Raw genomic sequence first — 17,523 nt, 5'->3', positions numbered from 1 at the left:
CCTGGGAATCAGGGACAACTGGAAGGGCTAGGCATGGGAACCATGGTTAAAAAAGTGTGTAAAACTTGGAAGTTTACAAGGAGTTAATATTATGAGAGATACTTTCTACACAGAAGTTAAGACAGTTTAGATACTCAAAATATTGAGTACAGAAGTTGTTTCAAATGTCCAACAGTTTAAATATGCAGAAATTTAGTTTAGATACTCAGAAGGTTGAGTACAGATATTCAAAAGTCAGTAAAAGTCCAGAAACTACAGAAAGTACAATTTGCGCATTCTGCCATTACAGAGGAAAGAAACAATTCTGAGTTCAGTTACAGAGGACAGTTACAATTCAAGCTGATTCAGTTTATCAACTCTGTTATTTGAGATAGTTTCAGCATAAGACTTGTTCAGATTGTGTTGAATTATTACATCTAACTCCACTTTATGCTGTTACTACATAATAAACCACCTTTATCAGACCTACAGTCTGTACACACTTTTATTCGGAAAGATATAAGATTTGTCACATAAAGGAGAAACTGAGATATTTGGCACTTGTTCAGTACAGCCATGGGTAATTAAAAAGATAAAGGCATTCATTCTGGTTCTTACAGAAATCATAGGATCATAGGAAGTTACTAGGCTATTGGCCATGAGGTCCTTATAGGCCTAGCCAAGAGTTTAGCCCATGCATAGACAAATCAGCACCCGATGCCCCTGTCCAGCAGGGGCACAGGTGGAATCCCAGAGATGTATTTTCTATTTCCCATCCAGTTATCCATGTTGTGCTTAAAAAGGCATAAAGAGGTACTCTGCTTGACATGGAGATGGAGTCTATTCCACAGATGGGTGAGCCTCTGGGACACATATCTGTCCCGCCAACAAGTCCTATTGATGTCACAGACCAGGTTGATACTGCATGTGTGGGTTACTCGAGTGGAACATGACTTGCGGATATGCAGCAGTCCCATTAAGGCGGGGTCCAAGATTGCCTTGTATGCCAGACAGAGGTCACTGCTGAGGAGTCTATATAAAACAGAGTAGAGGAATAGGGCTTTTAGCTTATCTGTGTATGGAAGATTTTTGAGGCCCTGGATTCTCCTAGTGAGGAACCTCTCTTGTCTCTCCAGCTGCTGCATGTGCTTTGTGAGGTACATGCTGAATGGGGCATTGTACTCAATAATGGGCTTTATAAGGGAAGAATACAGCGATGTTATGACCTCCTTATCCCTGGATGAGATACCCTTACTTATGAGGTGGGCCATGTAGAAAGCTTTCCATACAATGGAAGCAACATCGTGGTCAAAAGTCAGGTTGCTATCAATCTGGGTGCCCAAATCCCTCATGACTGACTGAGTGCTTAGGACATTGTTATTAATGTGATAATTTGCGGGGTCATCACTTTGCCCAATGGTGATGATGATGCATTTTTTTGTATTCAGCTTGAGGGCATGTTTCTGGCACCAGTCATTTGTTTCGGTGAGACCCTCTTGGAGGATGTCCACGTCACTAGGGGAATTGAGGACAGTGCTCAGCTTGCAGTTATCTGCAAACTTGGTCAGCCATAGCCCACTTGTTTTGGCCTGCACCTCATAAAAGTATATCCCAAATCTCTCTCTCTCTCTTTAAATAATGTCTCATATATGAAGTATGCAGAATTGGTAAAGCATATGTGATATTTGCAGGCTCTCTTATATTTTGTGCCATTTGCCATGCACACAAAAGCTCAGCATTGCAGGCTTTATCACTAGTAATGCATCTACTAAAGAAATAACTGCAAAATAATCCCTGAATTTGGATATTAGAATTAGAGATCATGGACTCCATCCCAATATCACCAAAAAAGTATTAATCTTATTGTAGTTTACATTCCGCCAGGGAATAATTTAGAAACTATGGAGATAATACTAAATTGGATATCCTCAAACTACCCTCAGGAGACCATTGTACTAGGGGATGTTAATATTGACTGGACCCAATGCTCCGCACAGACCAACCCCATGTCCATTAATCTACATGGCTTCTCCCAAAATATTGTTTCCCCTACAATAATAGGAACTGCTCTCCAAAAAGAAAGTATAATTGATTGGATTCTTACTAATAAAGAAGCACATAAATATACTACTGGGACCCTCCCGAATGATCTTAGTGACCACCACATCACCTACATAATAAAAAACAAATTTACCAGCATAAACCCCCCCTTTATATAGACTTGTCAGAAATAAGAAGAAATTTGTTCCAGCACTATTCCTAACTGAACTTAAATCTTGTAACTGGTCCAAGCTAAAAACCCTGCCCCTTGATGAGAGTGTGACATTTTTTACTGACACATTCCTCAACATTCTTGACTCCCACGCACCTAACAGACGCATCCGTACCAAGACTCGGATAGCACCATGGCTAACTAGAGAAAGCAAATCCAAAATCAAACTTGGAGATCAGGCCTGGGACAAATGGCGAACTACTAAGGCACCTCAAGATCGCATTAAATTCCAGCAACTTAGAAATGCAACAAAAAAAGACTCCACCCTAGATAAAAAGAACTATTTCTGTCACCTCCAAGATAAGCACCAGAACAATCCAAAGAAGTTTTGGGCAGGCTTAAACAACCTCCTCCACTCAGGGAAAGCGTCTACTCCCACCCCTGAAACACTTATTGGAAAAAACCCAGAAGAGGTCGCCAATACTTTTAACTCCTTTTTCACTGAGACCATTCAGATCCTGGCTAATCAACTTCCCCATCCTTCCTCCCCCCCAACTAAGGTCAATGATGAATCTCTACCCTTCTTTACTCTCCAGCCAGCTTCCACCTCCTATATTAGATCTCTACTGAAGAAACTTAAACCAACCACCCTGTCGGCCGACCGACTCCCAGCTGAATACCTACAAATAGCAGCAGATGCCATAGCATATCCCATCTCAATTCTAATTAACCGAACTATAACTGAGGCCACTATCCCCTCCATTTGGAAGGTAGCCCATGTCATCCCACTTCATAAGGGTGGCTCCTCTACTGACCCATCAAATTATAGACCTATAGCAATACTGTCGCCAATAGCCAAAATCTTGGAAAGATGTGTTCATAAACAACTCCTTAACCATCTCACCCTAAATAATCTACTGTCCAAATCTCAGCACAGTTTCAGACCCCACCATAGTACGACCACCGCCCTCCTCTCTTTTACTGACTCAATCAATAAAAACCGCAACAACAAAAAAATTTCCTCAGCCCTCTTTCTTGACTTGTCAAAAGCCTTTGACATGGTCAATCACCAACTACTGCTCCACACTCTTGAAACCTTACACCTTGATTATCCGGCCCTTAACTGGTTCAAAGCTTACCTCTCTGGAAGACAACAGGCAGTTCGATGGGAAAATAAGCTCTCTCAACTGTTGCCGAATACCATAGGGGTCCCCAAGGCTCCATACTTGGTCCTCTTCTCTTCTCTGTATTCATAAATGACCTTCACTCAGTCATCCCTAAGGCCACCTGCATCCAGTATGCAGATGACTCCACATTGATCTGCTCAGATATCTCCCTCCCTGACCTACAAGTAACAACCCAAAACTGTTTTGCTATAGTAGAAAAGTGGCTCTCGGAACAGAAACTCATTCTAAATCCAAAAAAACCTAAGTTACTAGTATTTTTTCCCACCTCAGTTAGTCCATCAGTCCAACTTACACCCCAATCCAATAATAGTCCCTTCCTTGTTCAATCTATTAATGGTACCATGATTGAGCCTGTTACCAACACTAAACTATTAGGAGTCACTATTGATAGTAGGCTTAGGTTTGATATGCATATCAGTCAAACCATAAAGAATGTAAATAAGAAACTTGGATCCTTGTATAGAATTAAAAACTTTCTAACCCCTACTGCCAAACTAACTATCTCTGCGCATTTACTTTCCACTTTATTGTATGCCTCTCCTGTGCTTTCATTCCTTAACAATAGTGAGATCAATAAACTCTCTGCTGCCTACAATCACATCGCCAGATTTGTAGTAGGAGGTCCTTATAGAACTCATCACTGCCTTAACCTAAGGAAACTTGACTGGCTAGAACTACCCAATCTTCTCAAACTAAACCAACTCACTGAAGCGTTTAAAATTATTAAGCAACCGGATAAAACCCCTCCTTGCATAATCTTCTGATTCCATACTCTAATCTAAGCTGTCTTCGCTCCTCACATAGAGTCCTGGTCCAAACCATCAAATCCAACAACTCTGCTGGAGAAGCCCTTTTTGCCAACTCTATAGGAAAAGTCTGGAATTCCCTCCCCAATAACTTAAGACTTACCACATCCCAATGTCTATTCAAAAATAATCTTAAACAATTTTTAAAAACATTGGCTATGCCCATGTAATAACCCAGACTAGTTCTCTCTGACACTCAACTAGTAGCATTCTCCACCTGTATTACTAGGTGTTTTTTTCTTTTTCTTAGACTAAAGAATTTGTAAACTCACACCCACTAAATTCCACCTCCACTGGTACTTATGAAGTCAAGCTCCCCATTGCCTGACTTGACTCTACAAGGGATGGGTAATAGTAACCTAGAATATCAACTACACTGTATTTTGAACTGTTATCTATTCATATGGTAGCCAAGTGTATCTAAACAATTGTGAAGTATTTTTTGTGTATCTGTAATTTTATTTATTTGCATTAGGAACTGTATTTATCTGTATGTAAATGAAAGTGTAACTTTTTCCTCTGTGGAGCTTTTCTCCCCGGGCCTCCGCTGAAAATGGACATGTATCCAGTCGGACCATCCTGGTCAACAAATGTAAAATAAAATAAATAAATAAATAAATATTCCACATATAGAGAGCAGGGTGACAGCTTATCTACCATTGTAAGTTGGAAGCCTTTCTGACTGATTTGCAAAACTCCATTTTACTTTATTTGGATGTTAAGGACCAGGAAAAAAAATAAGGAATTTGTCCAGTTTTTTCATGTTTTAGACAAGACTCTGATGAAAAATATTTATTTTGGATTTTGGTCTTTAAAAGTGCTTCATCAGTTTTGCTGAGTTGAGCATAACCTTTTATGCAGATGAAGGTATCAGAATGAAAATCTGGGGATATTCCAGCTTTTACACAGGTGCCACAGGCACAACAGCTGTTGACAACAGAACACCTTTCATTTATGACAGGAACAGAGGTTAAAATTGCATGTCTGGGTAGAGGGACCTCACAATTGTGCTCCTGTTTTGCACTAACCCTTTACAGGTACCACAGGTAGCACAGCTAATGACAATGGAAAATGTGTGACATATAACAAGAAGCTAAGTTAGCCAGTGCTGGCATAGGCAGGAGAACATCCCACCTATTACTGCATTTCAGGTAACATGGGTACTGCAGCTGCTGAAGGTGCAACACCTTTGATGTATATGAGCAATGAGGACTAAACAGTGCAGGTCCAGGTAGAGGGACATCACAACTCTAATTTGAAAAACAAATGTATGAGCAGATATTCAACAGCATAAGTAAATACAAGCTTGCCTACAATAATCAATGTGATTTCTGCAATTCTTTGAGCATAATGACTACGTTATTTTTTGCCCCAGACATCATATTTACCAACATAAATAAATCACAACTAATAAGTATTGGTCTTTTCATGCATATGACTAGAGGCTTTGAAACAGTAAATCGTGACCTTCTCCTCCACAAACAGCAAACTTGACTTTGGTGCACAACAATGAATAGATCCAAAATTATCTACAAAAAAGAACCTTTCAAGGTACACTAAAGTAAGACTGTTTTGAATCAAGGTACCAAAGGTGTCCCCAGGGATTGGTTCTTATGGGCCTCCTATTTTCACTCTTCATTGAGCAGAGATCTCTCCCTGTTTAATATACTCATGTACACCGATGACTTCCTTCTCCTTGAATGCAGCAATGATATGCCTTCCCTACAGCAGAAATTACAAGCCACTTTTACACCCTTGAGCAATGGAATCTATAGCAATACACTGCTTATCAACCCACTTAAGTCCAATATCATGGTCCATGGAAAAAGCGAAAGCTCTCCAAAACCCCCAAGCATATGTGTAACAGGCACAAAATGTAATTATTTGACAACCGTGTTGGAACAAAGATATATAGGATTACCTTAGATCCCCAAACATCTTTAACAAAACATGCTGATAATATAGCTAACAAAGCGTTTCATCAGTTAAAGATGTGCTGTAAAATATCACTGTTTTCATTGTACCTTAGTAAGAAATGCATCGGTCCCCAAACTTAAATATGGACTCACTTTAGTAGCTTCTCACTTCAGTAAAAATACACAAACATAGAAAAATGCAGGCAACTTTTAACAAGATATGCAGATTCATCCCACTTGCAGACCAAAAAATCTACCATTGCCTTCTGTTAGAACATTTTAACTGACTACTAGTCAATGTAAAAGAAGCACTGCTCTTCGCTTCAAAGACTCATAAAATTGTCAAAATAGAGGATTGTCCTCCATGTATAAACAAATTACATATCAAGCAACAGGGCTATTCTCTAAGAGATGGTCAAGAAGACTTATTTCTTATTAGACCCAGTTTTGAAACTGCAATAGGGTAAAAAGCATTTTCAAATCTTGCACCAGACATTTGGTTGGAATCAAATCCCTGTAGAAGTAAGGCAAGAAAACTTTGTGTATCTATTTAAAAGAAAATGATTTTAGAACTTGCTGAAGGATTCAGTCTGTTCTTTCTAAAAATGAAAAGGGCTAAAACTATACCATTTGACATCTAATACAATTGTACAGTCAGTATCAATAATTTCTTACAGTGCACTACCCATTTGAAATGTAGAATTTCCTACGTCAACTGTACATTCTGTAAATTAATGCTTTTCAACATATTTTATATTTGCTTTTAAAAACTTATGTAAGTGCCTTTTCATCTGCATTGTAAAAACTTACTCTGTCAGTATTGTACATTTAAACATTCACTACCCTTGCATGAACTGCTTGTCATTATACTCTGTAAACATTTGATTTGCTAACAAGCTCACATCTTTTCAATCTTGTTACTTTATTGAGCTAGGAAATCATTGAAAATGGTCTCTCAACCTGTCCAATTACCTTCTTATCAAATGCACTAAATAAATAAGAAAAGAGGAAGCTATAAAGCTTAATGTGTCTTGACCATGATATCATTTTGTGTGAAAGTTAAGCTGCATCATAACTTTAAGTGCCTGAGTCCAGTACCACTATTAATGAGCATAATTCAGGGTTGGGTACCATATCTCAGCAATGTGTCAAAATGAATGTGATATTAGGAAAAGAGGTGCTCCATTTGAAAATTAAAAATGTGTCTTTAAATATTGAGTTTCAAGACATTTATCAAAAAGAAAATAATCAAATTTGTTCTGAGGAGATGTTTCAGCGAACCCTATTTGAAGGAGATGAGACAAAAAATCATGGATATATAATTACACCTTTCTAGTCAGGAGGGTTGTGGGATGATTTACTTAAAGAAATGGTGATGCAGAGTGATCCAGAAAATGAAGGAGATGTTTCCTGTTGAGACATTATGGATAAAATACAGGAGGATGCAAAGACAATCCTGAAGAAGAGTGGTGAGATGGAAAAGAAAGCATATGCAGAGAAAGTAAAGGAAAGTAAAAGTGGAGAAGAAAATGAAAAACAGAAGTACATGGTAATGATTCAAAGTAAAGAAGACAAACTATGAAGTGTGGGACAATTTATTAGATCCTTTGAGTGTAAAAGGACTTAATATAAGAGCAGTTATTCTTATTAACAAAGAGACATTTTGTGCCATTATATTTGAGACTGTTTTCTTCAATGGAAAATTTTCTTGGAGAATCTGAAAAAACAAAGACTGCAACCTATGGAATCTTTGTGTGATAAAAGCTTTAACAGAGAAAAAAACATTCACATACAATTTTGAACAGATGTAGAAACAAAGACTTTGAGTGGACATTTGAAAGCTTTGTGTAAAGAAGTACTGGACATTGCAAACGTTTTTGACAAAATGGGTTTATGAACTGGTGGCAGGATTGTAGTACTGTGTTAAAAATAGAAAGAGAAAAAATGTACATATACCAGGCATGATAAATGTGGAGGGCAATGCGGTTGTCGCAAAATACTGTGGTCAACCCAAGACATGTTTTTTTCATGGAAAAAGGACATTTGATAAGTTACTATGACAAAAGAAAATGTTATATTTGAAAATTGGACATGATACAAAAAATTTAAATTTAAATGTTATAAATGTAACAATACTAGACATTTATGGATGAATTGCAAAAATGAAAATAAGAGTAAGGAACAAGAAAAAGAAAAAGAAAGAAGAAAATGAACAAAGAGGAGAAATTTTAGTTGAAACAGAAGAAATATTATATGAGAAAAAACAATAAAGTGGACATAGAAGTTTTTGTTGTTGTTTGTCTTTCGGCTTTTCCCGGTAAGGGGTCACCACAGTGGAACTCCGGTCCACTAATGATTGGCGGTAGATTTTTACGAAACACCGAGGTGCCAGCTCGACGCCCAACCTTCAACAAAGGCACGCCCATTTATGCACGCATGTCTTTCGAACGCTACCCAACAATGGGGAGGACATGCAGAATCCACACAGAAGGCACTCCCAAGCCCAGCCAAGAATCGAACGGGAGAGCCTCTTGCTGTGAGGTAACAACGCTACTGCCGTACCACCACGGCATAACAAAGTGGACATAGAAGAAGGTTCTGAAATAAGTGAGGAATACAACATAAACTGGGAAGCAGTAAAAGAGAAATAAATAACTCAAATTTTAAAGGGGTAAAAGACAGAAAAAGAAAATTTAAAGGGATAAGTACAAAATAAAGGAAATGAACGAAAAAGAATATATACAGTTAATGACTGGGGGTTGGCATAATGGTTAAGGTGTTTAACTCCCAGGCACAAGGTACAGTGTTTGATTCTCACCTTTGGAAAGGAAATTGGTTAAGCTTAGAATGGCCCGTTAAGGCAGCTACCCTAGTAATTATCTACAAACCTATAAAACCATGAATTAAAGGGAAAGTAAAGATTTTAAAGTGCTTTCTGTAAATGTGAAAACCATTATGAATATAGTAAGCAGAAAAAGGATTTTGGTGTGCTGTAATACATGTGATATAGATGTAATTATATTAGAAGCCACAAGATTTTTAACCAATGAAGAAAGATTGCAAACAGAGAAACAATGGTGAGGAAAGATAATCTGGAATTTGTGAAATGAGAGATGTTCTAGCATAGCCGTATTCTGTACAAAAACAGTAAAAATATTAGATGTAACTTCTAAAAAAATGGGAAGATTAATCACTGTAAATTTAAAATGGAAAGAACAATTATATAGAAGGAAGTAGTAATCTACAAAAATCATAGAAACTGATAGGCCAAAAAAGAACCATAAAGATTATAGAGTGGACTATTGAGGATAAGAAAGCAATTATGTATTGTTACTATTATGAAAGAAGCCCAGAATTTCCAGACAGAAGATATACAGAAAAAATAACAGAAATTAGAGTTTGCAAACTCTGCTGGCAAAATTTGGAATTCCTTCCTGCTAACATTACCCTGGATACCACCCTATCTCAATTTAAAATAGCTCTCAAGGAGTATTTCAAGTCTCAATGGATATGTCCCTGCTCTAAGCCTGACTAAATCTTTATGCATACTGGTGTACCTATCCTATGTCTGTAAGTGGCACTCAAATATCTTTGTTAAGCCAGTTTAGAAGACTGTACAAATTTAACTGAACTATAAAATGTGGTATATTTCCATAAATTTAACTAGACTGTAAAATGTGTTATATTTGTATTATGTTATGATTACTCCTTTTCTATATGACACTGTAATGATTGCATATGTATACCTTTGGAGATTTTCTCCCCAGGCCTCTGCTAAAAATGGACATGTATCCAGTCGGACTATCCCAGTCAACAAATGTAAAATAAATAAATAAATAATAAATGTATGTCAGCTTATATTAATAATAAAGTAAAATACGAGTAAATGGTTTGTTAAGCCATGAGGGGCAAGTAAAGAGTGGTGTAAGACAGGAATGTCCAATAAGTTATATACTGTTTCCATTAGTTATGAATGCAATAGTATGTGAAATAAATTACAAAATGAAGGAGGCGGGGTATATAACACCTGAAGGGTTAAGAATTCCAGTTCTGTTAACATATGCAGATGACATTATAATAATTGCAAAAAATAAAATTTGGATTAAAGAAGTAATAATTTACACAAATGAGTGCCTAGAGCTGATAGGGATGGATTAAGATAAAGAGAAATTTACAGGTGTAGGTGCTGTAGTAAAGATAGAGGTATACATTTTGCAATGAATGAAATTTCTGTGTTAGGTATAAAAATTGGAAATAAAGATGTAAGTAGAATTCAATAAAAAAAACAATAGAAGAAATAAAATAAACCTGTATTTTCTGGAGAACATATAAATTAATATTCAGAAAAAAGGCTTATTTGATAAGTTCAGTACTGATGGGGAAAAATAGCATTTTAGCAAGTGTATTTATGTTCCCAATAGTATTTGAAAATGAATTATTGCAGATTTTTTTCATTTATTTGGGGTTCTAGATTTAACCCAGTAAAAACAGAAGCTTTGTGTTTAAGTAAAGAGGAAGGAGGTTTAGGGTTAATTGACCCAGTGGTATATGCTGCTTCATTAAATTTGTAGAAAGTGTTAAAGTGGATAAATGAAAAAGATGAGATATTAGTAGCAAAACTGTATGAATATAAGTATGACAAATGTGGAGGTATGGTAAAAACAGTAAAAGAGAAAAATAGTGTATACATGAAGAAATAAAATGTTACCAAGATAAATATTCTTGTGGAATATAAAAAAATGATGATATAGAAAAAATAAAAAAGTATGGTATAAGAATGTAATGATAAAACATTATTATATAAACCATGGGAAAATCTAACAGATGAAAAAAAATAAAGCTATAAAAATGAGAAGCAAAAGGTGTAATCAAAAAGTAAAATGTCAAGATTTTTTTCTGGGGACTTGTAATTGATAAATTACCAGTAAAAGGAAATTTGTCATACAAAAAGAAAAGGGATAGGACATGTTTGCAATGCCAAGAAGCAGAAACTATGGAACAAGTGTTTTTAAAATAAAGTTAAAGTAAAAAGTTATGAGGAAACTATGTAAAGAAGAATTTTTCAAAGATATAAAACAAGTAGATAAAATAAACCCACCTACCCACCTCAGAGGGTGACCTAATGGTTAAGGTGTTTGCCTTGCAAGTGCAGGGTTTGAGTCTCACAAGGGATAACTGGCTAAGCTTAAAATGGCTCACAAGGGCAGTTAGCTTAGTACTAATCTGTGAACATGGATATCATTTAATATTGATATTGTTAAAAGAATAGAGAACTAGTTAGTTTGTGTTATATGGGTTATATTTTATTTATTCATTTAACCTTTGTTTACTGGGAAAGTCTGTCTTGGACAGAGCCAATTTTCAGCGGAGGCCTGGGGAGAAAAGTTCCAGATGCATGTCTTTGGAATGAAAGAATAAATTAAATTATGTTTAATGGTAGATGTATTTTAGCAACAATATTAAGTAAAATCAGATGGTGTTTATGGAAAAAGCAGTTGGGGTCTAATAGGGATGAAAATTTAATATGATTGTAAAGGAAATTATGAATATGTGTAAACAACTCTGTATACATATACAAACACACACACACACATATATATATATATATATATATATATATATATATATATATATATATATATACACATTTCTAAATGTGTAAATATGTTATAAATAAGAGTTATTTTTGCATGTAAATGAAGGACACCAACTTTTTTGATAGGTGCTGTAGGATCTTTTACAATTGCCAGAGTTATCTCCAACATAAGCTATTGGGGCCTCTGTTTAATATCTCATACAAAGAATGACATAGTCAGGAGTGCAGCACCCTCCTTATGCTACACTGCAGTAATCCATCTACCTGGTGTGAGAAAAGAACTCACAGCCTTTTGCAGCAAAGACAGATGCACTAGTCGTTGCTCCTCTGACACTAGATTATCATTTTATGCACATTATATGAGGTGTAGACACTTTATCATTGTTATTTTGCTCTCATCTTATTTTAAATTCTCTTTAATCATGAATACATTTCCCCTGAACAAGTTGCTACAATTACACTTTTAAATGTTCATAGCTTTGTTTCCACATTGGGAACATCTACAGAACATCTACATGTGTCATGTCTTAAAAGATGACTTGATACACATCTAGGTGGCAAAGCTATCCTGTTCCTGAATAGTTTTGCTGGATATAAGCATAAAAGAACTTTAGTTCTCCAATGAGATTAACATTAACATCATTTGGATTATCTGTCATTAGAAGTTGTATTGATTCACACATCTGTGCCCTGGAAGCTAAATGTAAAATGAAAACTTGCTAACAGCATCATTATAGGCAGTAAAATTTCACTCAGGCTATCATATATTTGATCTTGTTCAGAAGGTGGGCCATGTTAGATAATTGATATTTCATTATTTTCTGTGAGTATGTAATGTGTCAATGTCTCTTTGAATGGATTTAATATGTAATGTATAAACTAAAAGAATGGTTTTCTAAAGTTGGGAGATTGATTTTCTATAACCTGACTTTGGCAATGAAGTTGCAAAGACTGTTAATGAATAGATTACAAGATTAAGGAAATACTCAAACTGAAAGCAGAACATCTTGCCCAGAACAAAGAGAAAACATGTGACAAGGGACGTGAGAAGAACTGGCTAGTAAAAGATAGGAACATATGACAAGAAACACATTAGGAATATTTGACAATAAACACGTTAGGAGCATATGACAGGAAACAAGTAAAAGAATATCCTGGAACGTGAAGCTGCTAGTAAAAGATAGGAACATATGACAAGAAACATGTAAAAGGATATCTTGGAACATGAAGTTGCTATATGAAATGAACTGTTAACAGAAAGGAATATGACCCCATAAACTAGGTTATCAAAAACCTTATCAGGCTAGATCCACATCAGTTTTGCTTTGTCAAAGGGAGATCCTGTAGACAGCAGTCAATCTGGTCACACACATTATTTGGATTTGGCTAAAATATTCAGCACTTATACCCCATACAGGTATGATTTATATGCTAAGTGCCTTAAAAGTAGATGCATATATCATAATGTGGATAGCCAACCTACTTGAATACAGAACCCATATAGTGAAGGTGGCAGGTACCTCCTCAGAAAGTATGGGACCCCTCCTTTTTGACATCTGATTCTTTAATCTCTAGACATAGAATCAGGACCTTTGGTTAACTAAGTCTGAAGATGCCTGCAAATGTATTTTTACTCTCAAATAAAACTTTTTCGATACAAGTTATTAACATTTAGAATATTCTAATACTGGTATTAATATCTCAAGAATGGCAGTCCCTGTATTAGGGAAATTTGGCATCTGTAACCTAAAATCATCTGGTAGGCATGCTAAGTGAAAGAATTAGCATGGGATGTAGGGAGCTGGATTTACTGAACAGTGTTTGCAAATGGATATATATGAAATATTTCCTTAAATACAAACATATTTCTCACCATATTTCCTTTAACACATAAAAAAGACTGTAATATTATCTTGTTGGAAGGTTTATACAAGCAGTTGATGTTACCAAAATATGACAGTTAACATGAAGACATCTAATGATGAGTGTTTGAGACACAATCTTTTTAATATTAAGAATCGTTTATTATTAAGACTAATATTTCTGGAATGTTCTGTTGTGGAGCACAGCAACATATGTTTGAGGGAAATGAACACACTGGATGTTAGAGAAAAGATACTAAACATACTTGAGTAAGAAAAACATACCCCCGGATTTACTAATCTTCCGTGCAGGACTAATCTAGTCCTGCATGGAAGTGGCAGTTTAGGAGGAGGATGGTAGTGACATGAATATTAATGAAGGTGCTCTGCCTGACCTCCTAATCCTACACGGAGCGTGGACGAGTGCAGGGGGCATGTCTGAGAGCAGAGCTCTCAGAATAAACATGCCCCTGCAAAGTAGAACAGTAGAAACTGTAAATAAATGAGCAAGACTGCTCATAGGTGTCCGCATATCCCCACTAACAGTCCCCCATGTGTACAACAGGAACAGCACATATAAATAAAATGAAGAAACTCTTTTATTTATTTTTTTAAAACCCCGAGTACAGCTAACCATAGATGCGTGGGTTTGCCCATCGCTTAGCTACGGTTAAAGCAGTTTAAAAGACTGAAGAGAATAACAAGGAAGATATATGCAAATGAAGCAGCACAGCAATACTGTAGTGGTCAGAGCATTTGCCTAATGAGCAGGCATTCCCGGTTCGAGTCCCACTGCAGCACATTCCATTTTCTATGTGAAATCTATATATGAACATTTTTTGACATTCTTTTGCAGTGTAACCTACTAAATAACATTTAAATGTGAACCGGAATACTGCATTAAATGCACATGTGAAGTGTCAGTGTCATAATGAATAAGGTACTAGTAAGCAGGTTTAAGCACAAATAAGCAGTAGTAAGCATATATAAGCACTAGTAAGTATGTTTAAGTGTGTTTGTGTGGGGGTAAGCATTGCCTACACAGATTAAGCAAAGTAGAAGCTAACTGAATGCAAGAAACTGTAACCAGAGGTTAGCATTGCTTAGCTTCGTGCAAACCCATGCACACCCCCTTACAACTGCTTTAAAGTGCCTTAATCACTCTGTACCCAACAGCCCGTGTTCTGCTCAGCAACAAAATAAACAGCTTTTGCAAGGCTCAAATTCAGGACCCTGAACACTACAGTCACACTAGTTAACCACTAAGCCATCATAGAAATACACATAAATGAGGTATCAACAAACTAATCCTCACCACAGGAAAATCAAATCAAACATGTGAGCTGAATCTATGTACAGTGTGATGTTGTATAACCTGCCACAGAACATAAATATGTAAACTGGAGTACTGCAGTAAGCATAGATTTGATGTGTTATTGTAATAAAGTGTAGAAGTCCCCAGGTCCCCATACAGTGTATGTACACATAAATCACAGATACCAGACACATATATAACCTGTAATGAATAATAAATCACTGCCAAAAGGCAAATATAGTGCTAATTAACTATTAAACAATGCCAGCCACAGCACAGCTCAACTTAGTAAGTGTAAGCAATGTGTAGGGAAGCCAATTCAATCTACCCAGTGGTATACCTCTTTAAACAATGCCAACCTTAGGTAAGTAGGTTTGCCCATAGCTTAGCCTTTTCAAAACCGGCCAATCATGGAAAAGTGTGGGAAATTGGCTCTACTTAAACCCAAGAGGTGGGAATATAGCTCATAACTGGTTGTAGCTTCTCCTTGCAGACACTATGGTAGCAAGGGGATAAGGAGCGCGCTTCCGGGCGCAGCGCTGGTGCATCCAGGAGTCCAACATCATGGCTGGACTCCTAGTAAAGACCATGCACAGAGAGACTGCTGCAGGACCAGGTCCAGGGCTCCCAATATAAGGCAGAGGCCTGGGACCATCTTGCCCATGACCTTACCAGTGCCACTGGCATACCCCGAATTGGTGAGCAGGTCAGGCACCACTATGCCGACCTGAAGCGGCAGAAGGCAGACCTCTTCAAGGAGTGGCTCAAAGAGCCTAGAGCATCAGGGGATGTCCCAGATGTGTGTAAGTATCAGTCCACTACCTGTTTAATAATGGCCAGCACATGTATATCATGGATAGGTATGGCTAAATATTCCTCTTATGTCCCCCACAGCTACAATGGAGTGGACCGCGAACCAGGAGGCCCACATCTGCCACCTGGCATGGTTGCAATGTGAGGCAGGTCAGTAATACCCATGCTTTTACTGTCATAGGAAATAAAAATAAAAGTAGTAGTAAAGTAATTGCTAGTATAAAACCTGTATTGTTCAAGGCAAGTACTGCATACACTAGAGAATATGGCAGGAAGAGTCTATTATTGTTAGTATGGCAATAAAAGTGTAATACCCTGACAAAACAGGTCTAACAGCTGGACCGTATGTGTATAATCTGGTATCATATGGTAATGTGGATTTGCAATCATGTAATACTACTGTAGTATTAAGCACTGTTACCCACACCATGCACCATAATGTGAATGTGTAGGAATGCCTGTATATGACAGGTGTAATCCCCAGAGGTCATTTAGTACAACTGAGAGACACATAGACAGTAAACAGGGGAAATGCAGACAACAAAACTCGAATAGCACATGCAACCGAAATGCGAACTGTTGTTTTATTAGCACACACAGCCACAGTTTGAATCCTGCCAGTGGTAGTAGTCTGCATACATAATTATACACCATGACTGTACAGATATGTCCAGACTGTCTATTAAAGGGGCCCATATCTAATGCCTATCAACATGTCCCCTGGGAAATCTGTGGGAAGGTCCCAGATGTATAGGCAGCAAACAGAAAATACAACTGATTGACACACATCTATAACAACAAACATGGCACACTAGCAACTACCTAATACCTTATGTGACTAAGAAGCCACGTATGTCCCATTTACACCCCAACCTGTTAAGCTGTGGTCAGAGTCTGTACAGTAACAAAGTGAAATGTATGTGCATAATACTAATGTGTAATCTGGATCCACCTTGGATCCCGGAAACTACCGTCCCATCAGTCTGACAAGCCTTATCTGCAAGGCCATGGAGCGTATTATCATGGAACTTATAAACAAAGACATTGGCAACCTTCAAACACTGGACCCCTCCCAGTTTGGGTTTGTGAAGGGCCGATCTTGTCTCCTGAACCTGATTGACTTCTTTGAATCAGTCTCCAGAGCCATGGACAAGAGTAAGGTGGTCCACACAGCCTATCTAGACCTTGCCAAGGCCTTTGACACCATCCCCCACTCTGGAATCATAGATAAACTTACTAAGTTGGGTATTAATCCCTATGTCACCCAATTGGTTGCTAAATGGCTTACTGATAGAACCCACACTGTAAAAGTAGCTGACTCCAAATCCAGCTCCAGACAAGTGACAAGTGGAGTACCTCAGGGTTCAGTCCTGGGGCCGCTCTTGTTTGGCATCTACTTCTCTGAAGTACAGGTCAACACTAAGGGACTCTGACTAACAAAGTTTGCAGATGACTGCAAATTGGGAGCCATCACTGAATCCCCAAATGATGTGGATACTCTACAAAAGGGCCTTACAGAAACAGATGCTTGGTGCCAGAGCCATGGGCTCAAGCTCAATGCCAAGAAATGTATTGTTATCCCCTTTGGGAAAAACATGTATCCATGAATTACCATATAGATGGCAGTACACTAAACACAGAAAGTGTGATAAGAGACTTAGGGACACAGGTGGACAGTGGTCTCACCTTCGATAACCACATCGCCACAACAGTCAGGAAATCCTTCTATGTGGCACACCTCATCATGAAGGGCTTTTCATCCAGAGAAAAGGAGGTCATTGTACCACTGTACTCATCCCTCATTAGACCCATTATAGAATACAACGCCCCATTTGGT

This window comes from Protopterus annectens, chromosome 4.part0 (genome assembly GCF_019279795.1).
Source record: "Protopterus annectens isolate FY-2018-M chromosome 4.part0, PAN1.0, whole genome shotgun sequence".
NCBI classification, from domain to species: Eukaryota; Metazoa; Chordata; order Ceratodontiformes; family Protopteridae; genus Protopterus; species Protopterus annectens.
Note: the sequence above shows the minus strand (reverse complement) of the source record.